The sequence below is a fragment of the Erpetoichthys calabaricus genome, chromosome 15, assembly GCF_900747795.2.
Source record: "Erpetoichthys calabaricus chromosome 15, fErpCal1.3, whole genome shotgun sequence".
Lineage (NCBI taxonomy): Eukaryota > Metazoa > Chordata > Cladistia > Polypteriformes > Polypteridae > Erpetoichthys > Erpetoichthys calabaricus.
The window spans coordinates 91,674,034-91,687,385 of record NC_041408.2 but is presented as its reverse complement, the minus strand read 5'-3'; the positions used below and the strand labels follow the sequence as shown (position 1 = coordinate 91,687,385).

At 44.2% G+C, this 13,352-nt stretch overlaps 1 protein-coding gene across 1 annotated transcript in view; it reads left to right on the top strand.

Annotated features, from left to right (window-relative positions):
• lrrc1 (leucine rich repeat containing 1) overlaps positions 1 to 13,352 on the top strand; it is a 115,251-nt gene that overhangs the window by 37,340 nt on the left and 64,559 nt on the right. The gene's annotated exons all lie outside the window — the stretch shown is intronic.

Sequence of the window (13,352 nt, the reverse complement as noted above, 5' to 3'; positions counted from 1 at the left end):
CAGACATGGGGAGAACATGCAAACTCCACACAGGGAGGACCCGGGAAGCGAACCCAGGTCCCCAGGTCTCCCAACTGAGAGGCAGCAGCGCTACCCACTGTGCCACCGTGCCGCCCTCCTAGTACTAATCCCAAGGGGTAATTCAGATGCATGCAGCAGCAGAAACATTAAAACCAAGGGGACAGGCAGACGCAGACGGACAGACAGACATGTATATTGTGCACAAAATTCATACTTAGCCAATAAATTGAGTGAGAGCATTTAATTTAATTTGCATGATAGAAACGAGCAGTAAAGACCCCCAGAGGCGCTTCTTAGCACACCGTGGTGGGATGAGCCTGTGGCTAAAAGTGCTCCAAGACAGTGCCTCACAGAGGGGATTTTTTAGGATGGCATCCAGTTTTGCCACCATCCTCTTTTCCACAACTGCTTTGATGGTGTCCAGTTGTTCACCCTGTGGCGGAACAGGCTTTCTTGACAAGTTTTGTTCAGGCGTTGTGCTTCTTTTGAGCTCCGGTTGCTGCCCCAGGATACTGCAGCATAGAACAACCGATGTTCTACCAGTCCATAGTAGCCAATTTCTGGCAGCTTACTTCACTCATCCAAAAACACAAGTCCAGCCTACCTTGGCCCTTCTTGTCCAGCGCCACTGTGTTGTCAGGCCTGTCCAGTTTGCTGGCACTTGTAACTCTGCACCACTTGCATGTCCTCCCCCAAATGGTGGCTTGTCTCTGAGACTCCTTGACATGCTAGAGGTTCACCACCAGCTCTTTTGTCTTGGTGATGTTGAGTTGCAGGTTGTTGTCCCTGCACCGCCACGACATTCCTGGACTCTGGTTTGTCTCCATTATTAATGCAGCCTATGATGTAGGAGTCATCTAAAAATGTCTGTAGAATGAAAGTGCTGGTATTGTGCTTGAGGTCTGTTGTAACGATTCCCCTAAGCTCAAAGAGGGCAGTGCTACATTAACGATAAACTTGTTGAGCTCTTAATAGCACATTGGACTTGGCTGTTGTGCCACACTTCTCCTCTCAGAGCTTATTATCAAGCAAAGACAGAAAACAAAAGGAAACCATTATGGAACAACAGAGGAGAAAAATATACATATGTAAATGTACACTGTGTTGCCCAAAGTATCGGGACCCCCCTCCAAATCATTGAATTCAGGTGTTCCAGTCACTTCCATGGCCACAGGTGTATAACATCGAGCCCCTCAGCAGGCAGACGGCTTCTACAAACATTTGTGAAAGAATGAGTCGCCCTCAGGAGCTCAGTGAATTCAAGCGTGGTACCGTGATAGGATGCCATCTGTGCTGTTGGTTCATTTGTGAAATTTCCTCTCTGCTAAATATTCCACGGTCAACTGTCAGTGGTATTATAACAAAATGGAAGCAAATAGGAACAACAGCACGTAGTGGTGGGCCACGTGAAATCACCGAGCGGGGACAGCGCATGCTGAGGTGTGCAGAAGTCGCCAACTTTCTGCAGAGTCGATAGCTACAGACCTCCAAAAGCTCAAGAACAGTGCAGCGGAGAGAGAGCTTCATGGAAGGGGTCTCCATGGCCGAGCAGCTGCAGCCAAGCCTGACATCACCAAGTGCAATGCAAAGCGTCAGATGCAGTGGTGTAAAGCCCACCACACCGCCACTGGACTCGAGAGCAGGGCAGATATGTCCTCTGGAGTGATGAGTCTGGCCAGCAGAATGGGACTCGCCTGACTGCATTGTGCCAAGTGTAAAGTTTGGTGGAGGGGGGGATTATGGTATGGGGTTGGCCTTGGCCCCTTAGTTCCAGTGAAAGGAACTCTTACTGTTTCAGCATACAAAGCCATTTTAGACAGTTTCATACTGCCAAGCTTTGGGGATGGCCCCTTCGTGTTCCAACATGACTGCACAGGCACCAGTGCACAAAGCAAGGTCTATAAAGAAATGGAGGAGTGAGTTTGGTGTGGTTGAACTTGACTGGCCTAAAGAGACCCCTGACCTCAACCCGATGGAACATCTTTGGGATGAATTTAAGTGGAGACTGCGAGCGAGCCAGGCCTTCTCGTCGAACATCAGGGCCTGACCTCACAAATGCTCTACATAAGAATAATAAGCCTGTAAACTGTATACATATTTGTAGAGCAGTCTGATGCATAAATGGAAGTCCGTCAGTCATTTTCTAACGCACTTAGTCCTCAACAGGATCATGGGGGTCTGCTGGAGCCTATTCCAGCCAGCATAGGGAGGGCACAAGGCAGAAACAAACCCCAGAACAGGGTGCCAGTCCATTGCAGGGCAAACACATGTACCCCCCCCAAAACCCCACCCCCAGCCACACACTTGGGCCAATTTAGTATCGTCAGTTCACCAAACATACATGTCTTTGGACTTGGGGAGGAAACCCACGCAGACACAGGGAGAAGATGCAAACTCCACATAGGGTTGGGCCTAAGATGTGAACTGTGGTCTCCTTACTGCGTGGCAGCAGCATTACCATTGTGTCACCATGCCACCCTAAAAATGGAAATGTGGTACATAAAAATTTGCTTAAGCATATCGGCCAAATATGAATAATAATCTCCAGATTATACCAGAAAGAAATTGGGAATCGATTGAAAGGTCTTGGGATAGATAGATAGATAGATAGATAGATAGATACTTTATTAGTCCCAAGGGGAAATTCACATACTCCAGCAGCAGCATACTGATACAAAAACAACATTAAATTAAAGAGTGATAACAATGCAGGTATACAGACAATAACTTTGTATAATGTTAACGTTTACCCCCCCCGGTAGAATTGAAGAGTCGCATAGTGTGGAGGAGGAACGATCTCCTCAGTCTGTCAGTGGAGCAGGACGGTGACAGCAGTCTGTCACTGAAGCTGCTCCTCTGTCTGGAGATGATCCTGTTCAGTGGATGCAGTGGATTCTCCGTGATTGACAGGAGTCTGCTCAGCGCCCGTCTCTCTGCCACGGATATCAAACTGTCCAGCTCCATGCCTGCCTTCCTCACCAGTTTGTCCAGGCGTGAAGTGTCCTTCTTCTTTATGCTGCCTCCCCAGCACACCACCACGTAGAAGAGGGCGCTCGCCACAACCATCTGATTGAACATCTGCAGCATCTTATTGCAGATTTTGAAAGATTCCAGTCTTCTAAGGAAGTATAGTCGGCTCTGTCCTCTCTTACACAGAGCATCAGTATTGGCAGTCCAGACTAATTTATCATCCAGCTGCACTCCCAAGTATTTATAGGTCTGCACCCTCTGCACACAGTCACCTCTGATGATCACGGGGTCCATGAGGTGCCTGGTCCTCCTAAAATCCACTACCAGCTCCTTGGTTTTGCTGGTGTTCAGGTGTAGGTGGTTTGAGTCGCACCATTTAACAAAGTCCTTGATTAGGTCCCTGTACTCCTCCTCCTGCCCACTCCTGATGCAGCCCACGATAGCAGTGTCGTCAGTGAACTTTTGCACGTGGCAGGACTCCAAGTTGTATTGGAAGTCCGACGTATTTAGGCTGAACAGGACTGGAGAAAGTACAGTCCCCTGCGACGCTCCTCTGCTGCTGACTACAATGTCAGACCTGCAGTTCCCGAGACGCACATACTGAGGTCTGTCTTTAAGATAGTTCACAATCCATGCCACCAGGTATGAATCTACTCCCATCTCTGTCAGCTTGTCCCTAAGGAGCAGAGGTTGGATGGTGTTGAAGGCGCTAGAGAACTGCAGAAACATAATTTTTACTGCACCACTGTCTCTGTCCAAGCGGGAGAGGGATCGGTGTAGCATGTAGATGATGGCATCCTCCGCTCCCACCTTCTCCAGGTATGCAAACTGCAGAGGGTTGAGGGTGTGGTGGACCTGTGGCCTGAGGTGGTGAAGCAGCAGCCGCTCCATGGTCTTCATCACATGTGATGTCAGGGCGACAGGCCGGAAGTCATTTAGCTCACAGGACGTGATACCTTTGGGACTGGAGTGATGTAAGATGTTTTCCAAAGCCTCTGGACTCTCCCCTGTTCCAGGCTCAGGTTGAAGATGTGCTGTAGAGGACTCTCCCCAGCTCCGATGCACAGACCTTCAGCAGTCGTGGCGATACTCCATCTGGACCCGCTGCTTTGCTGGCACGAAGTCTCCTCAGCTCTGCTTACCTGGGCTGCTGTAATTGTGGGTGGGGATGTCTCTCCTATGCTGGCATCAGCAGAAGGATGGGTGGAGGGTGCAGTACTCTTGATTATTCCTTCTGTCTTGCAAAACATAACGTAACCAACTCAGGCAGGCATCTTTTTTTTTTGTTTTTAAATATAAAAATGTGCAGAGCCTTTGAGTGAGCAATTCAATTGCTTACACTGCCACAAGCCTTGAGCAAACATTTACAAAGAAGTAGCTCCTGGTAAAATAGTTCAGATTTTTATGCAGAAGAGTTGCAAACACAGCTGCTCACTGGGCCTTCCAGTTGCACTCGGGGCTCCATTTGACTAGACAACATGATTATTTTCTTGCTTTGTGGTCTAAAATAATTTTTTAATTTACACGAGAGAGCCGTTGATATACCAATCCATAGTAGTGAAGAAGGAGCCGAGCCAGAAGGCGAATCTCTTGGATTTAGAAGTCGATTTATGTCGCTGCCCTCGCCCATAATCACGAGCTTTGAATGAGATTGTGGGTACAAGCAGCCAAAATGAGCTTTCTCCGTAGGGTGGCTGGACTCTCCCTTTAAAGACAGGATGAGAGCACAAACAGGAGTACAGTCGTGGCCAAAGGTTTTGAGAATGACACAAATATGAATTTTCACAAAGTTTGATGCCTCGGATCTTATGATGGCAATTTGCATCGACTCCAGAATGTTCTGACGAGTGATCAGATGAATTGCAATTAATTACAAAGTCCCTCGTTGCCATGAAAATGAACTTCGTCCCATTTTGTGTCGGCCCTGTTGGAAAAAGGACCTGCTGTCGTCATTTCAGTGATCCTCTCGTTAACTCTGGTGAGACGAGGACAAGGCTGGAGGTCACTTTCTCAGGCTGATTGAGTTACCATAGCGAGGTGAAGAAGGCGTCAGGACCGTCTCCTAAAGGTGATTCAGCTGCAGGTACCACCAAGGTAGAGCTGGCTCAGGAATGGTAGCAGGCAGGTGTGAGTGAGGCAAAGACTTTTGGAGGATGGCCTGGTGGGTGTCAAGAAGGGCAGCAAAGGAGCCATCAAGGACAGACTGATATTCTGGGATTGGACTGCTCGGGGAAAGTCATTTTCTATGATGAATCCCCTTTCTGATTGTTTGGGGCATCTGGAGAAAAGAAAAGGTGAGCGGCGCTGCAATCAGTCCTGTGTCAGGCCAACAGTAAAGCATCCTGAGGCCATTCATGTCAGCCAAGGAAGTTGGCTCACTCACAATTTGGCCTAAGAACACAGCCATGAATAAAGAATGGGACCAAAACAGCCTCTGAGAGGAACTTCTTCCAACCATCCAAAAAAGTCTGGTGACCAACATGATGGAGCACTGGGCCATAAGGCAAAAAGTGAGAAATAAGTGGCTTGGGGAACAAAACATCGACATTTGGGGTCCATGGCCAGGAAACTCCCCAGACCTCTAATCCCGTTTAGAACTTGTGGTCAAGAGGCAGGTGGGCAAACAAAACCCCACCAATTCTGATGATACAAGAATGGGCAGCTGCCATCAGTCAGGATTTGGCCCAGAAGTTGATTGCCAGCCTGCCAGGGCGAATTGCAGAGGTCTTGAAATAAGGCCAACACTGCAAATGTGGACTCTGTGCATAAACTTCATGTCATTGTCAATCAAAGCCTTTGGATCTTCTGACCTGCTAGTAATTCTACTTCAGTACACCAGAGAAACATCTGACACAAAGATCTAAAAACACAGAAGCAGCAAACTTGTGAACACCAACACTTGGGTCATTCTCAAAACCTTTGGCCAGAACTGTAGAGCTGCTGATCGTCCGCATCTAGAGGAACCAACTGAGGTGCTTTGGGCCTCTGATATGGATGCCCCCCTGTGGAGGTTTTATGACCTGATGGGAGGAAGGCCCAAAGCCCTCTGGGTGGATTATTATCTCTCAGATGGCCTTGAAGTGCTTTGGGATCACACAGTATGAGTTGGCAAGTGTGGCCAGGGATAGGAGCCTGTGGGCCTCACTGCTGAGAGTAATACACCGACCTGACCTCAGATAAGCGGTGGAAAATAAAGGAATGAATGAACGCTGAGGGAGCACAAATCTAAAAACCTTTAACTCGTTAACTTGCTGCTTACTGTGAAACACACACGCTTGTAAACGTCAACAACAAAGAAATGATCAAAGTGATAGATTGGCCTCTTTGCAAAGTCTTAAAGTGAATTATTTTTTTTTGTTGTATTACACCACACATGAAAAAGCTGAGAATGACTGTGGAAATGAAAAATAAATAAATAAAAGACCTGCCCTTCCAGTGCACTCCAAGTGTCTCGTTTTCAGCTGCAATCATCCAACCGCAATCCTGGCTTAGTCGGCTTCTGCTGGAGCTGCTTGGCAGACTGCTAGGATGAGGCCACTTTGTCTGAGATTTGCTTGCACTGCTGTTTTTCAACACTGATTGGAAAATCTTTATTGGTTGTTTAAGTGGAGGCCCACTGTGAGTGATCTGACAGCTGATAAAGTGCGGAATGCCTTTTGCTTATACTGTATTATTATACGGTGCCGTCTTCCTTTCAGCCATCTTTTCATTTTTGTAGATTTAGAACAGAAAGGCAAAAAATGATTTCTAATAAACATCTGTGAGGACAATTAACATTCATAGCAGGCCCGACTAAAATGCAGGGTTATGCTGCTCATGATGACTGAACAGAGCAGCAAAGCAGTTTCATGTTAGCTGGACGTCTGGCATAGACTTGTGGCTTACAGAAATATTTGTACAGCCTTAGGCCATCTAGCGTCGGTTCGAAGGAAGAAAGTACACGTGGAGCAAAGAGAGGTGACATATACATACATACGTACATACATACATACACACATATATATATATATATATATATATATATATATATATATATATAATATAAATAACATATACACTGTGGAACCTCGGTTTGCGAGTAACTTGGTTTACAAGTGTTTTGCAAAATGAGCTAAAATTTTAAATAAATTTTGACTTGATAAATGAGCGAGGTCTTGCAATACGAGTAGTATGTATACGCTTTGTCTGCTGAGCGTCATGTGATCACAACTGAGCTGATGGTTCTTCTCTCTCTCTCTCTCTCTCTCTCTCTCTCTCTCTCTCACTGCGGGATTGTGGGCAATCGTCGCCTATTCTCTGTCTTAGTCGGTGTGCCTCACTCATATAGTCAACATCTGTACGCGCGTTTGCTGTATACTACAGCATTGTGACTGTGCGCTGTGACGTGTGAGTCCCAGTCTTGCACCCCAAAACACGAAGCTGAGTCTCAGTACTTTAGCAACACCAGCTTTATTCAACTTGAAACAGCAACAGCGCAGTTATTTATTGTACCGGATCTGCCGCTCTCCTATACACAGACACAGAAGTCAGGCAGGGCTGTGGCCAAGTAATTATGTGCCCTGCGCATTTCTATTGTTCCTCGTATCACCCATCGACGGCAGGCGCTTATAGCATGTCCACAATCTTTTCGGATTCGCTTTTACGGCGAACTGCTACAGCACTGGGAGACTACGATTGCTTTGGGACGCTCTTCCGCGTGTCGTCGTGTTGGGTGGAATCCCACAAGAGTTTAGAAACTCACTCACACCAGCCATGATTCTTTTTAAATATAAACTGCAGGTTAATTTGTTTTATGTGTTTTTACGTTATATTTTGTATTAATCATTTTTATATGAATAATTTTGGGTCATGGAACGAATCATCTTGAGTTTCCATTATTTATTATGGGGAAATTCACTTTTGATACACGAGTGCTTTGGACTGCGAGCACGTTTCCGGAACGAATTATGCTCGCAAACCGAGGTTCCACTGTGTGTGTGTGTGTGTGTGTGTGTGTGTGTGTATGTATGTGTATGTATATATAATATACAGTATCTCACAAAAGTGAGTACACCCCTCACATTTTTGTAAATATTTTATTATCTTTTCATGGGACAGCACTGAAGATATGACACTTTGACACAATGTCAAGTAGTCCGTGTACAGCTTGTATCACAGTGTAAATTTGCTGTCCCCTCAAAATAACTCAACACACAGCCATTAATGTCTAAACCACTGGCAACAAAAGTGAGTACACCCCTAAGTGAAAAATGTCCAAATTGTGCCCAGTTAGCCATGTTCCCTCCCTGGGGTCATGTGACTCATTCATGTTACAAGGTCTCAGGTGTGTTAAATTTGGTGTTATCGCTCACACAGGTGCTGGACTGGCCAAGCATGTCTCCAGAGCTAAACCCTATTAAGCATCTGTGGGGAAGGTGGAGGAGCGCAAGGTCTCTAACTTTCACCAGCTCCGTGATGTCGTCATGGAGGAGTGGAAGAGGATTCCAGTGGCAACCTGTGAAGCTCGTGTGAACTCCATGACCAAGAGAGTTAAGGCAGTGCTGGAAAATAATGGTGGCCACACAAAATATTGACACTTTGGGCACCATTTGGGCATTTTTTCACTTAGGGGTGTACTCACTTTTGTTGCCAGTGGTTTAGACATTAATGGCTGTGTGTTCAGTTATTTTGAGGGGACAGCAAATTTACACTGTGATACAAGCTGTACACGGACTGCTTGACATTATGTCAAAGGGTCACATCTTCAGTGTTGTCACATGAAAAGATATCATAAAATATTTACAAAAATGTGAGGGGTGTACTCACTTTTGTGAGATACTATATATGTATATATGTACAGGTGCTGGTCATAAAATTAGAATATCATGACAAAGTTGATTTATTTCAGTAATTCCATTCAAAATGTGAAACTTGTATATTAGATTCATTCATTACACACAGACTGAGGTATTTCAAATGTTTATTTCTTTTATTGTTGATGATTATAACTGACAACTAATGCAAGTCCCACATTCAGTATCTCGGAAAATTAGAATATTGTGAAAATTGAAGACCCCTGGTGCCCCACTCTAATCAGCTAATTAACTCAAAACAGAGCTCTGTGAACAGCCAGCCTCTTTAGCGATGACCTTTTGTGTCTTGCCTTACTTGTGCGAGGTGTCAATGGTCATCTTTTGGACAACTGTCAAGTCAGCAGTCTTCCTCATGATTGTGTAGCCTACAGAACTGGACTGAGAGACCATTTAAAGGCTTTTGCAGGTGTTTGGAGTTAATTAGCTGATTAGAGTGTGGCACCAGGTGTCTTCAATATTGAACCTTTTCACAATATTCTAATTTTCCGAGATACTGAATTTGGGACTTTCATTAGTTGTCAGTTATAATCATCAACATTAAAAGAAATAAACATTTGAAATACATCAGTCTGTGTGTAGTGAATGAATCTAATATACCAGTTTCACCTTTTGAATGGAATTACTGAAATAAATCAACTTTGTCATGATATTCTAATTTTATGACCAGCACCTGTATATGTATGTGTATATATAATATAATATATAGTTGTCTCCAGACTTGTGTATGATTCTTGAGGTTTAATTGCTCCTCTTAACATATCCATGCATCCTGGATGTTCAACACGTGCTTGTTGCTGTTAAATCCTGTAACATTCTGGGTGAATATTATCACCATCAGTCTAGATCCGGGGTCTGCAGGTTTTCATTCTAACCTTTTTCTTAATGAGTGACATGTTTTTGCTGCTAATTAACTTCATTTGAATTCATTTTAATTGATTTGCTCTTGAAGACTCCGACCCCTTAGTTGTTTCTTTTTCCTTAATTAGCACCCAAACAATAATGAGATACAAAGTGAGCTAAAACAACTGGTGTCCATCATACAATATCTGAAAATAAAGAAAGGTGAGGGTCTCAGGAATGTCTGTCTGTTCAGGTCCCCAAAACATTTGAACAGTGTGCTCTTAGAAAGAGAAAATCAACAATTTCGGACCTGTCTGCTAACGCACCACGAGAGCAGCAACAAGCCACGAAATTAAAGAACGAGTTTAATTAATGACAGGAATTGGCACCTCATTAAACAACTGGTTGGAGTGAAATTGGTTGGAGTTTGAGGCCCTGACTTAGTTGGTCTTCTGTCGGTTAGCTCGCTTCACATTTCATTTCTGTTTGGTTGCCATTTAAGGAAAGAAATGAAGCAACTCAAAGGAACAAAGCTTAAAAAAACAAGTCAATTAAAATGAATTCGCAAGAAGTTAATTAGCAGCAAAAACAGGGCACTCATTAAGAAAGGGGTTAGAATGAAAACCTGCAGCCACTGTGGTCCTCCAGGAGTGGACTTGATGACCGCTGGTCTAGATCAGGGGTCCTCAGTCACGGTCCTGGAGGGTCGCAGTGGCTACAGGTTTTCTTTCCAGCCTGTGTCCTAATTAGAACTCAGTCCTTGCTGGTAATGATAGTTGGTGTTTAATGCTCTGCCTTGTTAGTGCCTTTATTCATCAAAGACAAATTTGAGTTCCTTTGTAGATTGGGGGTCCTCGATAACAGTCCTGGAGGTCTGCTATGGCTGCAGGTTTTCCATCCATCCATCCATCCATTTTCCAACCCGCTGAATCCGAACACAGGGTCAAAGGGGTCTGCTGGAGCCAATCCCGGGGGGCAGGGTGCTAAGCCCACCGCAGGACACACACAAACACACCCACACACCAAGCACACACTAGGGCCAATTTAGAATCGCCAATCCACCTAACCTGCATGTCTTTGGACTTTGGGAGGAAACCCGTGCAGACACGGGGAGAACATGCAATCTCCACGCAGGGAGGACCCGGGAAGCGAATCTGGGTCTCCTTACTGCGAGGCAGCAGCGCTACCACTGCGCCACCGTGCCGCCTCATTTCAACCAATTTCTTAATTAGAACCTTTTTATTTACTACTAAAGCAGTACCTTTTTTGGGCTTCATTTTAGTTCTCTTGCCTGTTGCCATTCAGAACCCTTAATTGCCTATTTTAGATTTTAGCAGCTGCATTCAAGTTTTAATTATTACCTGTTTTCTTAATCAGACATTAGTTAATAATGAGATGCAGAGAACCAATAAACCAGCAGCTCTCCAGCTAACGTTCTAAGTATCTGTGATAAAAAAATGAATGAGAGGGGAATTGGAAGGACCATTAAGTTTAAATCTATTCTGGTCCACAAAACACTTGGATATATGTTCTCACAGAAGGAAACTCTACAGTGCAATTCAAATTGATTGAATGCAAGCATTAACAAGCTAAACCGTTCAATAGCAAGTTTCATTATCAATATGAACTGCTTTCTAATTAGGAAACTAAAAACCTGCAGCCACTGTGGCCCTCCAGGACTGTGATTGAGGACCCCCTGGTCTAGATTTTAGAAATGTTATGTTCTTGCAGTAATGTGCATGCTGAAAAGATTTTGCAAAAATGTAGAAGATTCCCTAATTTCAAAAGCTGCTATAATGTGTTTACTGCTTTTAGTATTTTAAGATCATCTTTCCTGCCACAGCTGCAGACTCTAATCACATAATCCCAGCTGACTTGTGCAAATTTTCATTCTGACGTGAAGATTTTTATCACAATCTCTACTGTAAAAGTTATCACCGGAAGAGATGTATCAAGCTAAACCCATCCTGTGCAGTCCAAGTTATCCTGTTTATCTGTCGAATGTTGTGACTGTCGAGAATTTATTCACAAAATAAGAGATAACGTTTGATGTATTCTGGTATTTTTATGCTTATAATTGAATGGGCAAACTTAGTGACGGACCACTCCGTGTTTGAGGTTGGGGATGGCTCTGATTTCACTGATAGGATCTAAGGCGGCATAAATTATTAAGGACTAGTCAAAGAGCCCGTTTCGACAACGTAAGATGAAATGGGCACGAGTTTGTGTCAGCAGTGTATGAGGAACAAATGATAAGTAACGAAGAAGTTGTTTTCTAATGATTGTAGTCCGCTTTACTGATTACTGTACAGGCTTCTACTGTTAGTTAATGAATTTTCCACGCCTATGGTATAATATTGAATGATAAATATTCCAGTACAATATGGAATAGTAATAAGTATAAGCACCACAAACCTGATATAGGTGTATTGAATAAATGCATAATTGAATCAGAATGCGTAATTAGGCCTCGAGCTGTAGTCAAAATCGCCTTTCAGGTCTCTAGAGCTTTAATTGAAGTCGCCTTTCTCTTTGAATTTTTGTGGCTGTAAATCCGCCGCCTGCCGTGATGTTGGGGTTGGATGTCGGTCTCGTAAGGTTTTTTGGGCAGCTGCACCTTCGGCTTTGGACGGACGTGAGTGAATGAGGAGGCTGACGAATTATGTATTAAGATTGGGCAACACCTGGCAAGGACAAGAGTTATTAGGAACAACGTGGGCTCAGAAGAGGAAGGTCGTGTTTTACTTACAGGCTGGAATTCTACGAGGAGGCAACAAAAAGATACGATGAGAGTGAGCAATGAGATTATTGATGTGGACTTTCAGAAAGCATTTGATAAGGTGCCACATGAGAGGTGGACATCACATTAAAAGAAGTGGCAGTTCATGGTGTAGATGGGAACCGAATTGGCTCAGACACAGAAAGCATGGTGTGAGGAACCTCATCAGAATTGATTGACGTTAAGAGTGGTGACCAGCAGGGGGCAGTGCAGGAGCCGCTGCTATTTTTAATATATATGAATAATTTATAAGTAACAATCTGGTGAAGTTTGCAGATGATACCAAGATAGGTGGATTAGCAGATAATTTGGAATCCGTTATATCATCACAGAATGACTTGGACAGCAGACAGGCTTGGGCAGATTTGTGGCAGATGAAATTTATTGTGAGTAAATGTAAAGAATTACATGTAGGAAGTGAAAATGTGAGGTTTGAATACACAATGGGAGGTCGGAAAATCGAGAGTCCACCTTATGAGAAGGACTTAGGAGTCGTAGTGGACTTTAAGCTATTGACTTCCCGACAGTGTTCAGAAGACATTAAGAAGGCTAACAGAATGTCAGGTTATATAGCGCCTTGATGTGTGGAGTACAAGTCACAGGAGGTTCTGCTCAAGCTTTATAACACACTGGTGAGGCCTCATCTGGAGTCCTGGGTGCAGTTTGGGTCTCCTGACTACAAAAAGGACATAGCAGTGCTAGAGAATGTCCAGAGAAGAGCGACTAGGCTGATTCAGGGCTACAGGGGATGAGTTATGACGAAAGATTAAAAGAGCTGAGCCTTTAGAGTTTTAGGAAAATAAGATTAAGAGGTGACATGATTGAAGTGTTTAAAATGATGAAGGGAATTAGTCCAGTGGATCGAGACGGTGACTTTAATATGAGTTCAT